The sequence below is a fragment of the Lemur catta genome, chromosome 5, assembly GCF_020740605.2.
Source record: "Lemur catta isolate mLemCat1 chromosome 5, mLemCat1.pri, whole genome shotgun sequence".
Lineage (NCBI taxonomy): Eukaryota > Metazoa > Chordata > Mammalia > Primates > Lemuridae > Lemur > Lemur catta.
In genome coordinates this window covers 64,374,144-64,394,287 of record NC_059132.1, presented here as the reverse complement: position 1 = coordinate 64,394,287, position 20,144 = coordinate 64,374,144, and the positions used below count along the sequence as shown (strand labels likewise).

Here is a 20,144-nt window from a genome sequence, read left to right as displayed (position 1 = left end):
GCATGATTTATCTAGATATTTCTCTGTAGTTGGTTATTAAGGCTATTTCCTATAAAGTCTTGATAGCGAGATTATGGAAGTACCTGTTTTACTACACTCTAAACAGCGTGCTTTCCCCCAAATCACTGGCAACTGTTTGGTCCAGAGTGATACCTAGTATTGTTTAAATTTGAAGTTATTAGCAGTAAGGTTAATTTTTTGATGCTTCTTAACTTTTCACATGTGGGAAAACATTATTTTTATCACTGAGCTAACATGTCATGAATTGTAGAAAAGTCTATCAATAGAACCCAAAGATGACTTTTAACATAACAGTGAAAACAGGAGTGATGGCTAATTTCATTTTACTCACTGGAATAAAAGGCACAACTTTTCCATTTTTATTCAACAATTGAATCCTTAACAACATATACAGTCTTTTATAAATGATGAAATCCCCAGTTCCACTTTATTCTTTACATGAAGTTCTTATTTTCCCTGCCTACAAATATACGCTTACCTATTTTATAAAACTGCAGTTTAAAAAAAGACACAGTTATGCAAATTTTTCAGTGAATATTTATTTTAATAATTTCTTTTATGAATTATGTTCATAATTACACTTTTTAACTGGATACATCTATGAGGCAGACCTATAGTTCTTCATACATCAAATTTTAAAATGATATAAATTGTAAAAATAAGCTTGATTTAGAAATTTTAATACATTGACAGAGACCACTATTGTGTTGCTTTAAAAAATGCTCCCCCACACCAAGAAAGAGCTGATTGTTAAATAAGAAAAAATCCAGGTAAATCAGTTTTTCATATTTTAGACTGATGAGTCAATTCAAAAGCTATAGATGTAGACTTTATAAAAATGTTTCTATGTACAAGAAAAATCTCAAAATCTTTTCAGTACTTCCTGGAAACAAAGATTCCCTTTTTCTCTTTTTCTTTTTGAGACAGAGTATCACTCTGTTGCCCAGACTAGAGTGCCGTGGCATCAGCCTAGCTCACAGCAACCTCTAACTCCTGGGCTCAAGTGATACTTCTGCCTCAGCCTCCCAAGTAGCTGGGACTACAGGCATGCACCACCATGCCTGGCTAATTTTTTCCTCTATGTATTTTTAGTTGTCCAGCTAATTTCTTTCTATTTTTAGTAGAGACTGAGTCTTGCTCTTGCTCAGGCTGGTCTCGAACTCCTGAGCTCAAACAATCCGCCCACCTCGGCCTCCCAGAGTGCTAGGATTACAGGCGTGAGCCACCGTGCCGGGCTCAAAGATTCCCTTAATTGTATTGTGTAGTTGAAGAAGTAAAAGATTTAGGTTTCTTTGAATGTGTCAGAGTCATTAAAATCAGATAATTTAAAATACTCAAAGATAAATTCATGACCTGTTATGTAACAGGACATTTCTCAACAGTTTAAATTAATAAAGATGCTTCTTGTATTCTGTTTATGGAATATGGTGCTTGAGTCAGAAGGCCTTGGCTCAGGATTCTATTTATCATCTTGTTAAAGAACAATTTCATTACCTCACAGCACTGATGTGAAGTTTCACCTCTCCCCCAGGTGTATAAAGAGCTTTATAACTCTGCCAGTTACTATGCTAGGTAATTACTAGTTCCCACTATAACTAGTGATTTTTTTCCTGCCATGTAGTGTAAAACTGAGATCTGGGAGAGGCAGAGGAGGATGAAGGAGCCACATCTCCATCTGCACCTCTACGTCAGTATCTATCTCAGATACGTTGACATCTTCACACACCATAATATACATTTGTAAAGTGCCTTGCACATGGTAAACCATGTTATAGATATCAGCAATTACTATCATAAACAGCAAAGACAGATCTGTGTTGTATACCATGAAGAGGCGAACCTTTTCCATGCTATTCTGAGTACAAATATTAGCAGTGTTATTAGCAAAGACTAAGCAATTTTAGCCAGATTAAATTAATTATACAGTTGTATAGATGGCCTGACAAGGAAAACTTTTGATAGAAAGTTTTATTCTAAATGATTTTAAAAGGGTTCTTCTGATAAAATGTTGACACAGCCTTAAGTGACAGAAGTTAATATTATCATCTTTGAAATGGAAATTACTGAAAATATTTATATCAATAAATAATTCCATATCTAGCAAATATTTATTGAGCTTCCATTGTATGCCAAACACTATGTTACATGCTACAGCTATAATGATAACTAAAATAGGTAGTAATTTACCTCATTTGGGAGAAAGGCATTCACCAAAACTCACAAAAATAGATGTATAATGACTATCAATATTATTGAGCCCTTACTTAGTGCTGAGCACTTTGCTAAGTCTATTTATGGTCTGCTTTATTTAATCCTCATACCTGAATTTGGAGGTAACTTACCAATGTGTACACAGCTAGGAAGTTGTAGATGTGGGATTTTGGGCCAGGCCTGTTTGATTCTTAAGCCAAGTTTCTAAACACCAGGCATCTAAAACAGAAAGATAATATATTAACCCATGACCCCAATATCTCCCATTGAATTCAACTAAAGTGAATTGAATGTTTTGACTCCTTTAATCATTGGTTTGGTCCCAGTTGGAGGAAATGTTAAAGATGTCTATATAAGATAAATCAAGTCAAGTAAATGTCTCCAAATCTAAGTTTTCTAAAACCAGTAAAAGACATACAGTTATCCATTAGTTTGAAAGTTGCTGGATTTTAAGTAAAAAAATGATAAATCCAAACATAATAATGTTCACTAAGCTTATGAAAAATAACCTTTTTTTTTTTTTGGAAAACTGGATATTGGAAATATAGGAGTACCTCCTAATCCGTGAGGGACTAGGAGAGACTACTAATCCAAGACCCTCAGTGGATGCCTGAAACCACAGATAGAACCAAACCTTATAATGCTATGTTTTTTTCCATACAAACATCCCTATGTCAATGTTTAGTTTATAAATTAGACACAGTAAGAGACTAAAAATAACTACTAATAAAAAAATAATTATAACAGTACACTGTAATAAAAGTTACATAAATATTATCTCTCTCTCTCAAAATATCTTATTGTGCTGTACTCACCCTTCTTGTGATGATGTGAGATGATAAGCTAGAAGGCTACAAAGTGGCTACTGGGTAGCATATACAGTGTGGATACACTGGACAAAGGGATGATTCACATCTTGGGTGGGAAGGAGTGGGTCAGCGTGAGATTTCATCAGTCTACTTAGAATGGCATGAATATGAAACTTATGAATTGTTTATTTCTGAATTTTTCATTTAATATTTTCAGTCTGGGATTGACCACAGGTAACTGAAACAGCGGAAAGTGAAACCATGGATAAGCGGGGACTACTATATAGGCGTACCTTGGAGATATTCTGGTTTTGGTTTTAGACTATCTCAATAAAGCTAGTCACACAAAATTTTTAGTTTCCCAGTGCATATAAAAATATGTTTATACTACACTATAGTCTATTAAGTGTGCAATAGCATTATGTCTACAAAACAATATACATACCTTAATTAAAAATACTTTATTGCTAAAAAAAAATGCTAACAATCACCTAAGCCTTCAGCAGGTCACAATCTTTTCATTGCTGGAGGGTCTTGCTTCAGTGGTGATGGCTGCTGATCAGGGTGCAGACAACACCCTGGTTGGGGTACAGACAACAGTGAAGTTTGTTGCATTGATCGACTCTTCCTTTCACTAAAGATTTCGCTGTAGCATATCATGTTCTTTGATAACAGTTTACTCACAGTAGAACTTCTTTGAAAATTGGAATTAATCCTCTCAAACCCTGCTGCTGCTTTATCAACTAAGTTTATGTAATATTCTAAATTCTTTATTGTCATTTCAATAATGTTCACAACATCTTTAGCAGGAGTAGCTTCCATCTCAAGAAACCACTTTCTTTGCTTATCCATAAGAAGCAACTCCTCATTTGTTCAACTTTTATCATGAGATTACAGCAATTTAGTCATGTCTTCATGCTCTACTTCTATTAAAAATTCTAGTTATCTTGCTATTTCCACCACATCTGCAGTTATTTCCTCCACTGAAGTTTTGAACCCCTCAAAGTCATTCATGAGGGTTGGAATCCACTGCTTCCAAATTTCTGTTAATGTTGCTATTTTGACATCCTTCCATCAGTCATGAGTGTTCTTAATGGTATCTAGAATGGTAAATCCGAAGGTTTTCAATTTATTTTGCCCAGATCCATCAGAGGAATCACTACCTGTTGCAGCCATAGCCTTACAAAATATATCTCTTAAATAAGACTTGGAAGTCCAAATTATTTCTTGATCCATGGGCTATAGAATGGATGTTGTGTTAGTAGGCATAAAAACAACATTAATCTTCCTGTACCTTTCTATCAGAGTTCTTGGGTGATCAGATGCATTGTCAATGAGCAGTAGCATTTTGAAAGGAATCTTTTTTTTCTGAGCATTAAGTCCCAACAGTGGGCTGAAAATATTCAGTAAACCATGTTCTAAACAGATAATGCTGTCATCCAGGCTTTGTGTTCCATTTATAGAACACAGGCAGAGTAGATTTAGCATAATTCTTAAGGGCCCTAGGATTTCTGGAACAGTAAATGAGCACTGGCTTCAACTTAAAGTCACCAGTTGCATTAGCCCTAACAAGAGAGTCTGTTGAAGCTTTAAAGTCAGACTCTGACATCTCCTCTCTATTTATGAAAGTCCTAGATAGCTTCTTCTTCCAATAGAAAGCTGTTTCGTCTACGCTGAAAATCTGTTGTTTAGTGTACCCACCTTCATCAATGGTCCTGCTAGATTGTCTGGATAACTTGTTTCTACATTAGCACTTGCTGCTTACCTTGCACTTTAATGTTATGGGGATGACTTCTTTCCTTAAACCCCATGAACCAACCTCTGCTAGTTTCAAATTTTCTTCTGCAGCTTCCTCACCTCTCTCAGGCTTCATAGAATTGAAGAGAGTTAAGGCCTTGCTTGGATTAAGCTTTGGTTTAAGAGAATGTTGTAGCTGGTTTCATGTTCTATCCAGACCACTCAAACTTTCTCCATATCAGCAATAAACCTGTTTCACTTTATCATTCATGTGTTTACCGGTGTAACACTTTTAATTCCTTCAAGAACTTTTCCTTTGCATTCACAAAGTAGCTAACTGGCAAAAGAAGCCTAGCTTTAGGCCTGTCTCGGCTTTTGACATGCCTTCCTCACTAAGCTTAAGTATTTCTAGCTTTTAATTTAAAGTGAGAGACATGCGACTCTTCTTTTCACTTGAACACTTAGAACACTTGTGGGATTATTAACTGGCCTAACTTCGATATTGTTCTGTCTCAAGGAATAGAGAAGCCCAAAGAGAGGGAGAAAGATGGGGGAATGAATGGTTGGTGGAGCAGACAGAATACACATTCACTGATTAAGTTTGCCATCTTAATATGGATGCAGTTCGTGGTGCCCCAAAACAATTACAATAGTAATATAAAAGATCACTGATTATAAATCACCATAACAAATATAATAGCAATGAAAACCTTTGAAATATTGTGAGAATTACTAAAATGTGACACAGAGACACAAAGTGAACACATGCTGTTGGAAAAATAGCACCAATAGACTTGCTCAACACAGGGTTGCCATAAACCTTCAATTTGTAAGAAATGCAATATCTGCAAAGTGCAATAAAGATAGTAACAAATACCACTTGTTCTTGCTCATAAGTGGGAGCTAAATAATGTGTATACATGGACATAGGCAGTGGAATAATGGACATTGGACACTCGAAAGGGTGAAAGAGTATGGGATAAGAAATTACCAAATGGAGGCCGGGCGCGGTGGCTCACACCTGTAATCCTACCACTCTGGGAGGCCGAGGGGGGTGGATCGCTCGAGGTCAGGAGTTCGAGACCAGCCTGAGCGAGACCCCATCTCTACTAAAAATAGAAATAGAAATTATCTGGACAACTAAAAATATATATAGAAAAAATTAGCCGGGCATGGTGGTGCATGCCTGTAGTCTCAGCTACTCGGGAGGCTGAGGCAGTAGGATCGCTTAAGCCCAGGAGTTTGAGGTTGCTGTGAGCTAGGCTGACGCCATGGCACTCACTCTAGCCTGGGCAACAAAGTGAGACTCTCTCTCAAAAAAAAAGAAAAAAAAAAAAAGAAATTACCGAATGGGTACTACGTACAGTACACTAATCAGGTGATAATTACACAAGAAATCCAGATTTCACCACTATGCAATATAAACACATAAAAAACTGTACTTGTGCTCCCTAAATCTATAAAAACAATAAAAAAATTAAAAAGTGAAGCACAATATTTGAAGTACGCCTATGTAACTTAAAACAATTATTGAAATAACTATGATTAAAATTATTAAAATAGTGTGACATAATGTATTTCCCATAATTAAAGAGTAAAAATTGTTAAAATATGCAAAAACTCTACATGGAATTTGCAGGTATTTTCAATCAATAATTACAGCCAGGATAAATATGATGTACAATAGAGGACTGTACACGATGAGTACAGCAAATACTATTGGTCACTCCCACTCTTTCCCTACTTACTGAACATCAATTTTCTTTAGGTGTCTGGTGGGTGGAAATAGGCTCAGACACATGAAAAGAAGCATGATTGTCTCTGTGTTAGTTTTAGTTTTGCTAATCTGATTCTCCTTCAGCAAGGATGGGTTAAGAGAAGTTGGAGAACTAAGGTCAATTTTGACAAGACAAGTGTTTACTGCTGGCAAGAGCTGAGAGGTGTGAGATGGGAGGAGAGGTGGAAGGAAAGTAAGAGAGACAAGAAATAGTCCTAAATATGGTGAAATAAAGTAGAGAAGTTTGAACATAAATTAAAAGTTACACAATCAATGGAAGAAGGACAATAATAATAAAATAGCTGATAGTGTCAGTTAGACCCCTATCAATAGGTACTGAGATTGGTAGATCAAGAAATCAAGATATAAGTATGTATTTAGAATTATTAAAATAAACTGAAAACTGAAAGAGTTAAAAATTTATCCTCAAATGTGCACTTTAGTGTTGGAAGGTAATATATAAAACTATTTTTGCTTTTTATGATAGATCTTTCTGTGCTTCTGGTTGCTTTAACTTCTGCATATATTACTTTGAGAAAAATACATATTTTAAAAATAAAACTTATAATCTAGTTGCTTAGAAAAACATGTATATATTTAGACAAAATATATAACTCAAAGCAGCATATTATGACAATTATTGCAAAATGCAAACACAGTTTCAAATCACATGTGGTTTCAAATTGTGGCTCTACCCTTAACAGTTGTATGACCTTGTTCAAAATATTTAACTGCTGTGTTCTCAGTTGCTGTATCTGTGAAATAGGAATGGCAAAGTACATATCTAATAGGATTATTGTAAGGATGAAATTACATATATAATTATATTGGATAGCATATTGAGCTATATAGCAACAATGTAGTAAAGACTAATTCTATTTTTGTTTCTATTATATTATTTTCATTAAATTGTTCTCTCCATTGTTAACTCTTTCTATTCAATTCTAAAATGCATCCTAAGAAAACATTTTAAGATTGAAACAGACAAAAGTATCAAATGCTGCTAATATGTCACACAAAGAAAATAACATCAGTAACATTTCAGATTGCTCAGCACAAATCTTGAGTGTTAATAATTCTCATATCTTGGACCCAGTTCACTTCAATCATTATTTTGAGTGATATCATCCTTTGCATTGGACTCAAATACCACAAATACCACAATACTGATTATTATTAAACCAATAGATTTTTATTTGAAATACAGAATAAAACTTTTTCTGAACATCTTTGAGTGAACAACAGATAATTGAGAAAGGGGTGCCATAATGGTAAAGAGCCCAGACTCTGGAGCATGATTTCAGATTCTAGTAATGCTATTAAATAGCTAAGAGATCTTGGACAAATTACTTAAACACCCTGTGCCTCAATTTTATCATCTGTAAAATGGGCATAATACTAGTTTTTAAAAGAGTTGTTTGGAGGATTAAATGAGTCAGTATTTGATATGCTTATATTTTGGTTAAGAAGACAGATATCAAACAAAATAAATATATACTTTTGTTAAATTATTTAGCAGGACTTTCTCGATCTTTCAGGCAAATTGATTCTAGACATGCTCAGATATGTCCCAGTGACAGAGCCAACACGGTTTGGTTCTAAGTCAGATTGTTAAGGCAATGAAAAATTGTTAGGCTCAGGACATGAGACAATTTTTAAAGAACTACTATGACAATCTGGATGTGAAATAGGTTCTGATACTTGGGAGCATGGGATGCAATGTGCTGACAGATGGCTCTGGCTTGATAATTCTTTCCCAGCATCAGTCTGTCTCCATGTCCTCAGTTTTGGGGAAGGCAGTAAAGAATAATGGGCAACATAATGGGATCCCATCTTTAAAATAAATAAATAAATAAATTTAAAAAATTTAATACAAAAAGAATAGCTAAGCCTACTTTGGTCAGATCAATCTTTGTTTGAACTATTGCTCAGCTCTGGTGTGTAGATACATGGCTTTAGGCAAGTTTTATTGAAGAAGTGTCTTCATCTGCCCAGTGGGGATGGGAATAGCAACAACAACATCCCTTATACTAGTGTAAAGATAAAGGGACTAATTTATAAAATGTTTATTTTTCTGTCTAATAATATTAATCACTCAAAGATTTATTATTATCACAATAGTTATAGTCCTATTAAGTGTTCTTGGCCACATGTGATTCAAAGTTCCGCTGGGCATTGAAGAAATTTGACTTTATGGCATTTACATGTGGTATCTGTGGTGTTTATCTCCAGTTATCAGCTTCATCAAAGAAGTCCACTGTAACTAGAGCTGGGAAGTCCCCTGTGTCCTCTAATAGAATGACTGAGTTTTTTGCCCAGAATTGTTAGGTATAGAGATGTGAAGGAAATGTATTTCAAAGTTCCTTCTGCCTGACCATATGTGCACTCTTATCATCATATTTTTTTCCTCTCCATAGTGTTGCCTGTCCCACTGCAACAAAAAATAATGCTTGTCTTTCTAATTTTCAAATTCCTTTATCATCAATAACATTTTCTTTAGTTATAATTCATTCACTCACCTTTTCCCCCTAGAGTCACAGCTACTCAGGAGGCTAAGGCAGGAGGATCGCTTGAAGCCAGGAGTTTGAGATTACCATAAGCTGTGATTGCACCATTGCACTCCAGCCTGGGTGATAGAGTGGGGGAAAAAAAAGAAGTTTAAGATAGTTAATTTGTTCTCAAACCTGAGGCTGATATAAAGAAATGGTCAGATCAGTCCATGTTTACAGATAAGAATAATGATATCCGATAAAATCAAGAATTCTCCCAATGTCAGCAGAAGAACCTGATTTCTTTTTTTTAATTTTTAATTTTTTTTTTGAAAAGACAGGGGTCTTGCTCTTGCTCAGGCTATTCTAGAACTCTGGAGCTCAAGGGATCCTCCCGCCTCAGCCTCCCAGAGTGCTAGGATTATAGGCATGAGCCACCATGCCCAGCCAAGAACTTGATTTCACTTTAGCCTGAATTAGTAAAATCTTAACCTGATGAATCAGGTTTATTATTGGTGGATTTTTATGAATGTCTGAAAGATTTTCTTTTTAATTAAGTTTTCTTACAGTTATAGTTTTCTTAGGAAATATTTTGAAAGATATTTTATTCATATAATTTATATTAAAGCATGGATCTTTTACAAATGGGTTTTTAACATTATCTAAACATGGCCCCCAAAACAAAATCTGAAGAATTTTGGTACAGCTTTATGTTTCTGACATCATAATTCACAGCTGGTGAATATGTAGAATTCTTGAAGGTTGGATAGAAGTTCTGTGTGGGAATCAAGGAATTTGAACTTTTTTTTTTGAGACAGAGTCTCGCTTTGTTCCCCAGGCTAGAGTGAGAGCCGTGGCGTCAGTTTAGCTCCCAGCAACCTCAAACTCCTGGGCTTAAGCGATCCTACTGCCTCAGCCTCCCGAGTAGCTGGGACTACAGGCATGCGCCACCATGCCCGGCTAATTTTTTCTATATAGATTTTTAGTTGGCCAGATAATTTCTTTCTATTTTTAGTAGAGACGGGGTCTCACTCTTGCTCAGGCTGGTCTCGAACTCCTGAGCTCAAACAATCCGCCCGCCTCGGCCTCCCAGAGGGCTAGGATTACAGGCGTGAGCCACCGTGCCCGGCCAAGGAATTTGAATTTTGACAGTCTATAATTTCGTAAGCATGAATTTTAATACTTCATTTGTCTACATGAATTCTATTTCTATAATCATCTGGCTTATTTCTATTATCAACTATATTTAAAGTTATATTCTAGTCCAATACTTCCTTCCTTATGTAATTTTCTCTATTACCCTCTTTTTTCTTAGATACTTCAAAGAAAATATAGCCTTTAATATTATTAAGTATATTTATTAATCATATTTGTATGGTTATGAGATAAACTGGGGTAAAAAAGCAATTTATTGTTAGAAAATAAAGAAATAATTAAAATATTACTTGCCTCCTCTTAAAGTATCCATGAGGAAATAGTGTCAGGATTTATTTCTGTTCTCATTCTTCTCTTACTCTTTTTTTCTTTTTCTTTCTTCTGAAAATTAGTTTTCATTCTAGGAAACAGGTCAGTGGTCTCTGTTCTTGAGGATATTTGCTCTTTTGTGACTTCAATTTGTAACCTGCTTCTGAACTTGCATAAATAAATCCTATAAGGAGGCCAGTGTGAGGGAGCAACCACTCACCAAACAACCCTGACCTCAGTTCACTTTGACCCTCAACTTGTATTGAGCTGAAACACAGTGGCAGCATTCCTCTTAAACTGGTACATTTTCAGTTTGTAAAGTCATCCTGAGACCCTTGGTAGGCTTCAGTGTATCCCACACCAGGAGTCTGAGGTCAGATCCTCAGACTCCTAAAGAACTATTCTGAAGTAATAAAGACAATTTATACTTTGAAATTTTACTAAACGTCTCAGATTGGAGAGCTAAAAATATTTTATTCTCTTCATGGAAGCTTTTGGGAATATATGTTCCATCGAAGCAATTAGACAAATTTGCTGTTCTGTCCAGAAAGGAAGGCCTGTGGGACATGTCTAAGAAAACTTCTAATGTCTGTGCTTTCCTTAGACTTTGAGGAAGGGGTGGGCCGCTTGGTCCTAGAGGTGTTTTCATTTTGTATAAGCTGTCTACCTCCTTTAGCTCATCTTTGAGGCTCAGGAGGCTTAGCCAGGCCTGAGACCATTTCAAAAGATTTTGTGTTGTTCTAGGTACCAGAAGTGTTTTTTCACATTTTAAATTTTGTGATGATTTCAAACTTATAGAAGAGTTGTAAGATTAGTACAAATAACTTTTTTTCCTGAATCATTTAAGAGCAGTTTGCTCCATCACACCCAAATACCTCAGTGTATTTCCTACAAACAAGAAAATTCTCCCACATAACAATACAACTGTCAAAATCATGAAATGAAATTTTCATGTACATATTACTATCATCTAATTCACACACTCCATTCAAGTTTTAACAATTGTCCCAATAATGTTTCTTTTTCTTTTTTTTTTTTTTTTTGCTAAACAGGAACCACTCAGACTACATCCTCTCCCTCTTACTCTCCTGAGGGAAGAGAAGAATGATCATCAATGGCAAATGGCAGATGCAGCAAAGCAACACCAAGAGCCGGCTTCATGCTCAGGAGAACACGCTGCACCTTCTCTCTGAGGTTTCCACTGTTACACGTTCAGAGAAACTTCTCTAGTAACGAACTGTAGAAATAGTTCCTGAAAGTATAGTCTTCCAGTAATGTTTCTTATAGCAAAAGGATGCAATCCAGGATCACCTACTGCATTTAGTTCTCTTGTGTCTTTAGTCTTCTTCAATCTGGAAAAGTTCTTGAGTTTTTACTTGACTTCCATGACTTTGACACCTTAAAAGAATACAGGGTAGTTTCATGTCTTAGGTTTAAGTCTGTTATCCACTGTGAGTTGATTTTCGTGAGAGGTGAAAGGTGCGAATCCTGTTTCAGTCTTCTACATGTAGCTATCCAATTTTCCCAGAACCATTTATTTAATAAGGATTCTTTTCCCCAGTGTATGTTTTTGTCTGCTTAGTCAAAGATGAGATGGCTATATGAGGATGGTTTTGTATTTGGGTTCTCAGTTCTGTTCCATTTGTCTATGTCTCTGTTCTTGTGCCAGCACCATGCTGTTTTGGTTACCATAGTCTTGAAGTCTGGTAAATTGATACCTCCCAGTTTGTTATTTTTGCTTAAGATTGCTTTTGACATATGGTATTTTCTCTGGTTCCATACAAAGCATAGAATTATTTTTTCTAGATCTGTGGAAAATGATGTTGGTATTTTAATACGGATTACATTGAATCTGTAGATCACTTTGGGTAGTACAGACATTTGAACAATGTTGATTCTGCTGACCAATGAGCGTAGTATGGTTTTCCACCTGTTTATGTCCTCTGTTATTTCCTTCCTCAGTGTTTCGTAGTTCTCCCTGTAGAGGTCTTTTACCTCCTTAATTAAATATATTCCTAGGTATTTTATTTTCTTTGTTGCTATTGTGAAGGGTATTGAGTCTTTTATTTGGTTCTCAGTTTGACTGTTATTGGTGTATAGGATGCTATTGATTTTGTAACCTGAGACTTTGCTGAGTTTATCAATTCCAGTAGTCTCATGGCAGAATTTTGGGGGTTTTTCTAGATGTAAGATCATATCGTCAGCAAAGAGCAATAGTTTGACCTCTTCTACCCCCATTTGGATGCCCTTGATTTTTCTCTGTTGTCTGATTGTCCTGGCTAGGACTTCAGCACTATGTTGAATAGAAGCAGTGACAAAGGGCAACCTTGGCTGGGCACAGTGGCTTACGCCTGTAATCCTAGCACTCTGGGAGGCCAAGGCAGGTGGATCGTTTGAGTTCAGGAGTTCAAGACCAGCCTGAGCAAGAGTGAGACCCCGTCTCTACTAAAAATAGAAAGAAATTATATGGACAACTAAAAATATATATAGAAAAAATTAGCTGGGCATGGTGGCACATGCTTGTAGTCCCAGCTACTTGCGAGGCTGAGGCAGGAGGATTGCTTGAGCCCAGGAGTTTGAGCTTGCTGTGAGCTAGGCTGACACCACGACACTCTAGCCTGGACAACAGAGTGAGACTCTGTCTCAAAAAAAAAAGGCAACCTTGTCTGGTTCCAGTTCTAAGTGGGAACACTTTCAATTTTACCCCACTCAGTATGATGTTAGCTGTGGCTTTGTCTGGTCTGTTCAGGAATTCTATTTCTTCCTTATTGAGCCTAGAGAGGCTGTGTGTTTCTAAGAATTTGTCCATTTCCTCCACATGTTCCAGTTGATGTACATAGAGGTTTTCATAGTATTCATAGATGATATTTTGTATTTCCATGGCATCAGTTGTAATTTCTCCTTTTCCATTCCTGATGGAACTTATTAGACTTCTTTCTTTATTGCTTCTCATTAACCTAGCCAGAGGCATGTCAATTTTTTTTGTTTTTTCAAAGAACCAACTTTTTGTTTTATTAATCTTCCATATAGTTTTTTTCTTATCAATTTCATTTAGTTCTGTTCTGATCTTTGTTATTTCTTTTCTTCTGCTGGGTTTGGGGTCGGTTTGCTCATCCTTTTCCAGTTCTTTGAGATGATTCATTAGATTATTTATTTGTGATCTTTCTGTATTTTGGATGTAGGCATTTATGGACATAAATTTTCCTCTCAGCACTGCTTTACCTATATCCCACAGATTTTGATAATTTGTGTCTCCTTTATCAGTTAGTTCAAAGAATCTTTTGATTTCCATCTTGATTTCCTCCTTAACGAAATAATTGTTCAGCCAAAGGTTGTTTAGTTTCCACAATTTTGTGTAGAGATGAGAGTTTCTGTTGGAGTTGATTTCTAATTTTATTCCACTGTGATCTGAGAAGATGCATGGTATAATTTCTATTTTTTTTTTTTAATTTTTTGAGACATGCTTTGTGTCCTAGGATATAGTCAATCTTAGATAATGTCCCATGAGCTGATAAGAAAAGTGTATATTCGGTGGTTTTCGGGTAGAATGTTCTGTAAATGTCATTCAGGCACATTTGTTCTAGAGTTCTGTTTAAGTCCATTGTTTCTTTGTTTGCATTTTCTCTTTAGTGAAATGCCTATTAGTGTATTTTGACCATTTTTCATTTGGGCACCTTTCTTTTTTCATTTTCTTTTTTTTAGTGATTTGTTGGTGTTTTTCTCCTATATCGTACATGTATTCCTCTGAATTCTGTGTAATAATCCTTTGTTCATTGTATGTATTTCAAATATCTCCTCCCTATTTGTGTTGTGCATTTCTTTGTCATGTCTTTTGAGAAATAGAATGCCTTAATTTTAATGCAGTCAAATTTATCAGTCTTTTATTTTAAAGTTATGTTTTTAGTGTTTTATTTAAGAAATTCTTCTCTACTTCAAAGTCAAAGTCTCTACCTCAAAGTCATATTCTTCAAGAATGCTTTGGCTATTCTTGGCCCTTTGCTCTTTCACTTGAATTTTCAGATTAGCTTGTCAAGTTTCATTGAACATTCCATTGATATATTAATTTTGATGTAATACTGGAATTTTTTCATAGTTGAATGAACAAATATATTTTCTAAAAAAACAACAGGAAAAGATATTGTAAATTACTGAGAAATTCTGTGAGCTTTGTATTGCCTTATTTATGAACTATATAGCCAGATATATTCCATTTAAATAATTTTATTATTATTATTACATTTTTCTTGCTGTGTTGTCCAGGCTGGATCCTAACATGTGGGCCCAAGTGATCCTCCCACCTCAGCCTCCAAAGTAGCTGGGACTATAAATATGTACCACCATACCCAGCTAACTTTGCATTTTAAACTGAAGGAAGGTGAGCAGAAATGTTGGTATCCAGATTTGGAACAACATCAATTTGTATCGATCTTTAGAATTTCTTAGCTATCTATGTGCCATTTCATCACCAAATCACTGCCTACATCTCTAGTCTTTTTGCTCATCACACTCCATAGCAATTTATTCTCCAGCAACATCACATTATGTGTATTACCATTGACATGCTATGCTATTTCATGCTCTAAGAATTTTTATTCCTTTCAGAGATGCTTGTAATTTTAGATCTTTTAAATACCTATTTATTCTGTAGGATACATGTCTACAATAGGCATTCATAGACTCAATGAATAGTTCCTACTTTGGTGCCCTTGAACCATCAACATATTGCCATAAATTATCAATATGTTTTTCTCATACCAAATAGTATTGCCTGAGTGTAATAGCTCATACATTATTCACTTTTGTATTCAGTTGTAAACATAGTGACTGATATTTTGCTAGGTCTTCAAAAAGTAATTACTGAATGAATCTGTGGATAAAAGGATATATCAATCAATTTTTGAATGACATTTCACTGAATTTATAGCCCAATGAGTTTCATTGAATTTATAGTTCACTCTATAGATATTTACCAATATTGAGTTTTTTTGATGCATAAACACAGTAGTCATCCCTAAGTATCCATGAAGGACGTGGTTTCAGGACTCTCCCTGAGATACCAAAATCCACTGATGCTCAAGTCCCTCAAATAAAATGGCATAGTATGGTATTTTCATATAACCTATGCACATTCTCCTGTATACTTTAAATCATCTCTAAATTACTTGTAACACCTAATACAATGTCAATGCTATGTAAATAGTTGTTATACTATATTGTTTAGGAAATAATGACAAGAAAAAAGTCTGTACATGTTCAGTACAGATGCAAGGATCCATTTTTTCCCTAATATTTTCAATATTCTGTTGGGTGAATCCACAAATGCAGAGCCCACAAATATGAAGGGCCAACTGTATTGTATGTCTTTCCACTTACTTAGATCTTTTTACGTTTCTCTTAGTTTTTTTTTTTTTTTTTTTTTTACTTTTCAGTGTATAGATCTTACATTTCTTTGGACAGATCCAGTCCTTAGATAGTTCACATTTTTTGAGGCTACTGTAAATTGTTTTTTTATTTTTATTTTGGAGATTCAATGCTGATTTGTAACCATATAATTTTTTTATAATGGTCATGTAACTTCCAACCCTTTGTAAACTCACCTATAAATTCTAACAGATTTTTTTGTAGATTATATCAAGTTTTCTATAAACTATCATGTGATCTATGAATAAGGATATTTTTACTTTTTCCTTTTTGCTTACATGTGCTTTTTAGTTTATTTTCTTGCCTATTGGACCAGCCAGAACCTTTGGTACAATGTTGAATTATAGTGGCAAGAGTAAACATTGTTGCCTTTTTCCCCCAACCCTAGAAGGAAAGCATAGCTGCAGTTTGTTTCAGAAGATTTTTTTCCCCCCAGATTGAGGAAGTACCTTTTTATTACTAGTTTAATCATAGATGTTAAATTTTGTGGAATACTTTTTCTGCTTCTATTAAGATAATCATATAGTTAATTTTTTTAGTCAGTTAATGTAGTGAATTAGATTGGCTGATTTTTAACTGTAAACCCACCCTCCTAGGATAAACCCTCCTTGGTCAAGATGTATTATTCTTTCTATTATTGGATTAAATTTGCTAAAATTTTGTTAAGAATTATTACATCTATGTTTATGAGTCATGTTATTCTGTAGGTAATTTTCTTCTAATGACTTTGTCTGGTTCTGTTATTAGAGTAGTGCTGGCCTCAAAGGATGAGTCATGAAAGTATTCAGTCAGCTTCAATTTTCTGGAAGAGTTTATATAAAATTGGTATTACTTCTTGCTTAAATATTTAGTAGAATTCACCAGTGAAACCATCTGATTCTGGAGTTTTCTTTGCAGGAAAGATTTTTAACCTCAAATTCAGTTTCCTTAACAGATCTTCAGGTTATTAATTTCTTCTTGGGTAGGCTCTTGGCAGTGTGTGTATTTCATGAAATTTTTCCATTCCATGAGTTATTGAATTCATTGACATAATTTGTAATAAGATTCTTTTATTATCCTTTTAATATATATGGTATATGTCATAATGTTACTTCTCTCATTCCTGATATTGGCAATTTGTGACTTTTTTCTCCCTGATCATTTTGGGTAGAGGTTTATCAATTTTATTCATATTCTCAAAGAACCTGCTTTTGGTTTTATTGGTTTTCTTTATTAGTTATTTGTTTGTTTTCTAATTGATTGATTGCTTTTTGTTATTTACTTTGCTCTGATTACTTTAAGTTTCTATTTGCTCTTTTATTCTAGTTTATTAAGTAGGAAGTTGAGGCTGTTGCTTTGTGATATTTCTTTATTACATTTAATGTGATTATCAATATACTTGCAGTTGAATCTCATCTTGCTTCCTATTTTTTTCATCTGTTTTTTGTTTTCCCCTCTTTTCCTGCCTTCTTTTTATTAATGAACATTTTAGGATTCCATTTTATTTTCTTTTTTGTCTTATTAGCTGTACTTCTTTGTTTTACTTTTTATTTTACAATATAAAACTTTAACTTATCATTGTCTAACTTAAAATAATATTTTGCCACTTCTTCTACCCATTGTGCTATTTTTATTTTACATTTTACTTCTATATATACATCTTCAACTTATGCTATGCACTAAATGTTTGTGTCCCCCCAAATTTACATGCTGAAATCCTAACCCTCAATATGATGGTTTTAGGAGGTGTGGCCTTTAGGAAGCAATTGCATCATCAATGTGGAGCCCTCATAAATGGGGTCAGTGTCTTTATAAGCATAGAAATAAGAACTTGCACCTCTCTCTCTTTTCTTCACCATGTGAAGATACAATGAGAAAACAATTGTCTGTAAATCAGGAAGAGGGCCCTCATCAGAACCCAAATATGCTGGCACCCTCATTTCTGTTGTTTATAAGCCACCCAGTCTATGGTATTTTGTTACAGCAGCCTGAACAGACTAAGACACTATCACTATGCATATAACATTTCAATGGCTTTCTATTATACCTAACCTGTCTTTTAGGTCCTGTGTGAATTGATTACTATTGACTCCTCCAATCTCTTCTCTCTCAGCATTGCACCACATGCTGTTCTTATCTAAATTCTTTGGCATGTAAACTTTTTCCCACCTCCTATCTTTGAAACCTGTTATTCTCTAAAACTAGAACTCATCCTCTCTCTGCTCCTTTACCTGAATAATAGCACCTCATCCTTTAGGTCACCACTTTAATTCCCTTCATCATAAAGTTCTCACCTAGCCCATGTCTATACCTTATTATAATACCTTATACTTCGTGGCCATAGTTCTTACAATTGAGCAATTACAGACTTACAAAGAGAACCCACAGAAAGTCAGCACTGGACAATGTTCAGGAACATGGGCCCTGGATTCAGATGGCCTGGATTCAAACCCAACTCTGCCACTTAGTTGTATGATCGTAGTCAGGTTACCTACCTTTCTATGCCACAGTTTTCTCATATGTAAGAATAATGATAATAACAACATCTAAATCATATATTTTTGTGAGGATCAAATTTAGTATATTAAGAACTTAGAACAGTTCCTGGCATGCATTACATTCATGCTTGTTCATGATTATCATCATTATTGTTATTTTGGCAAATTGTGGTTGTGCTTTTATGTGTGAATTTTATTTATTGTTTTTCCCCACACTGGTCTAGTAATCCTAGTATGCAGGGAATATCTTAATTGCTCTCCATTGTATTTTTAGCAGTGTCTAATAAATTAATATTTGTCAAATTATATAATTAGCATTAAAATTATGAAATAATTTGGGCTTTTCATTGTGAGTTAATAACAACTTAAAGTTCCAACAATTTAAACTTGGAAGATAATATTTATGAGTTGTATGAGTGAAAAATTAGGGACAATGAGAGTTACAAAAATTAGTTAAGATTTTTCTACATAACACCAAATAATTTCAATTAGGAAAAAATTTATTAATTTATAACAGCTGCTTTCAGCTATTAAACTGGAAGGACTAATGTGGTCAATACTTTGAAGGAGTATGGTAGAAATACAGTTCTATTAGTTATACATGAGCATGATCATGTTGCCACTTCTAAAAATATAAGTGTAAGGGAGTTGTGGTTAGATATACTCTGACTTCAAAATAAGAAATGTAGAGTTTTTAAAAATTTCCGGTTACTAAAACTAATTATTTCTTACAATCAGAAACAAAAATGACATTTAGATAGGCACTGTTAATAAAAGACACAGAAAAAAAATATTAACTATCTAATGTCAGTTGAATTTCATACTGTGTGGTGAGAACCAAAGACAACATAGTTTCTTGCCCTGCATTAAATGGGCCAGACACTCTTTCCAGTCCCCGTTTTAAATAATATAGAGACTAGCAACTGTAACTTAGTGGATTGCTCCATGAAATACCAACTAACCAGCTCAATTATCAAGGTTTTCTTCAAGACTTTTCCCTTGATGTGCCCACCGATCCAAAGTTATTAAGTTATAAACTCTGCTCAACACCAACCAGTTCCCTGTCTTGCAAAATTCACTTTATTATCACTTATCGGAGGTCCTAAAACCTTACAAATATTCTTCCCCAATTTTACCATTTTGAGATACTAGTAACACTCTTAAGATAATATTTTCCATTATTGCAGTAGGTCCAATAAACTCTGCTTTGGTTGATCAACTGATCTGTATGGTGGTCTTTTGGGGATTTGGCAGTCAACAGTAAACACATGCAAGTTTTTTGTGGACAGATTCATTCATTCCTGTTGAGTGTATGTCTAGGAAATGAATTGTTGGGTTATAGGATAGGTATATGTATTAATAGTATATTGTTAAGAAATGGCCACCTCCCTATATCCATGCTGAATTATATAGTTCCCTGACACATTGACCATATCAGTATTGTTGGCCAATGAACATTAGCAAACATGACCTAAGCAGAGGTTTGAAAAGTGCACATTGGGCTTTCCCTGTTGAAACACTATGCCATGTAAAGAAGTTTGGGCTAGCTTGCCGAAGATATGTAGCCCAATCAAGAGCCATTACCAGACATATAAGTAAAGCCCTCTTAGACAATCTGGTCCCAGTCAAGCCAGATTATTGCAGCAACATGAGTGACTGGGAAAGACCAGTGGAAGAACCACCTGGCTAATCTTAACCTAAATTGCTGACCTAGAAAATCATAAACAAATTAAAGGAT

General features: G+C 34.8%; 1 non-coding gene across 1 annotated transcript; it reads right to left on the bottom strand.

The window, feature by feature from the left end:
• Positions 1-11,562: 11,562 nt before the first annotated feature.
• On the bottom strand, positions 11,563-11,776 carry LOC123638951. Its single transcript, XR_006735525.1, has one exon. It is a non-coding gene; the product is annotated as a small nucleolar RNA U3 (small nucleolar RNA).
• Positions 11,777-20,144: the final 8,368 nt, after the last annotated feature.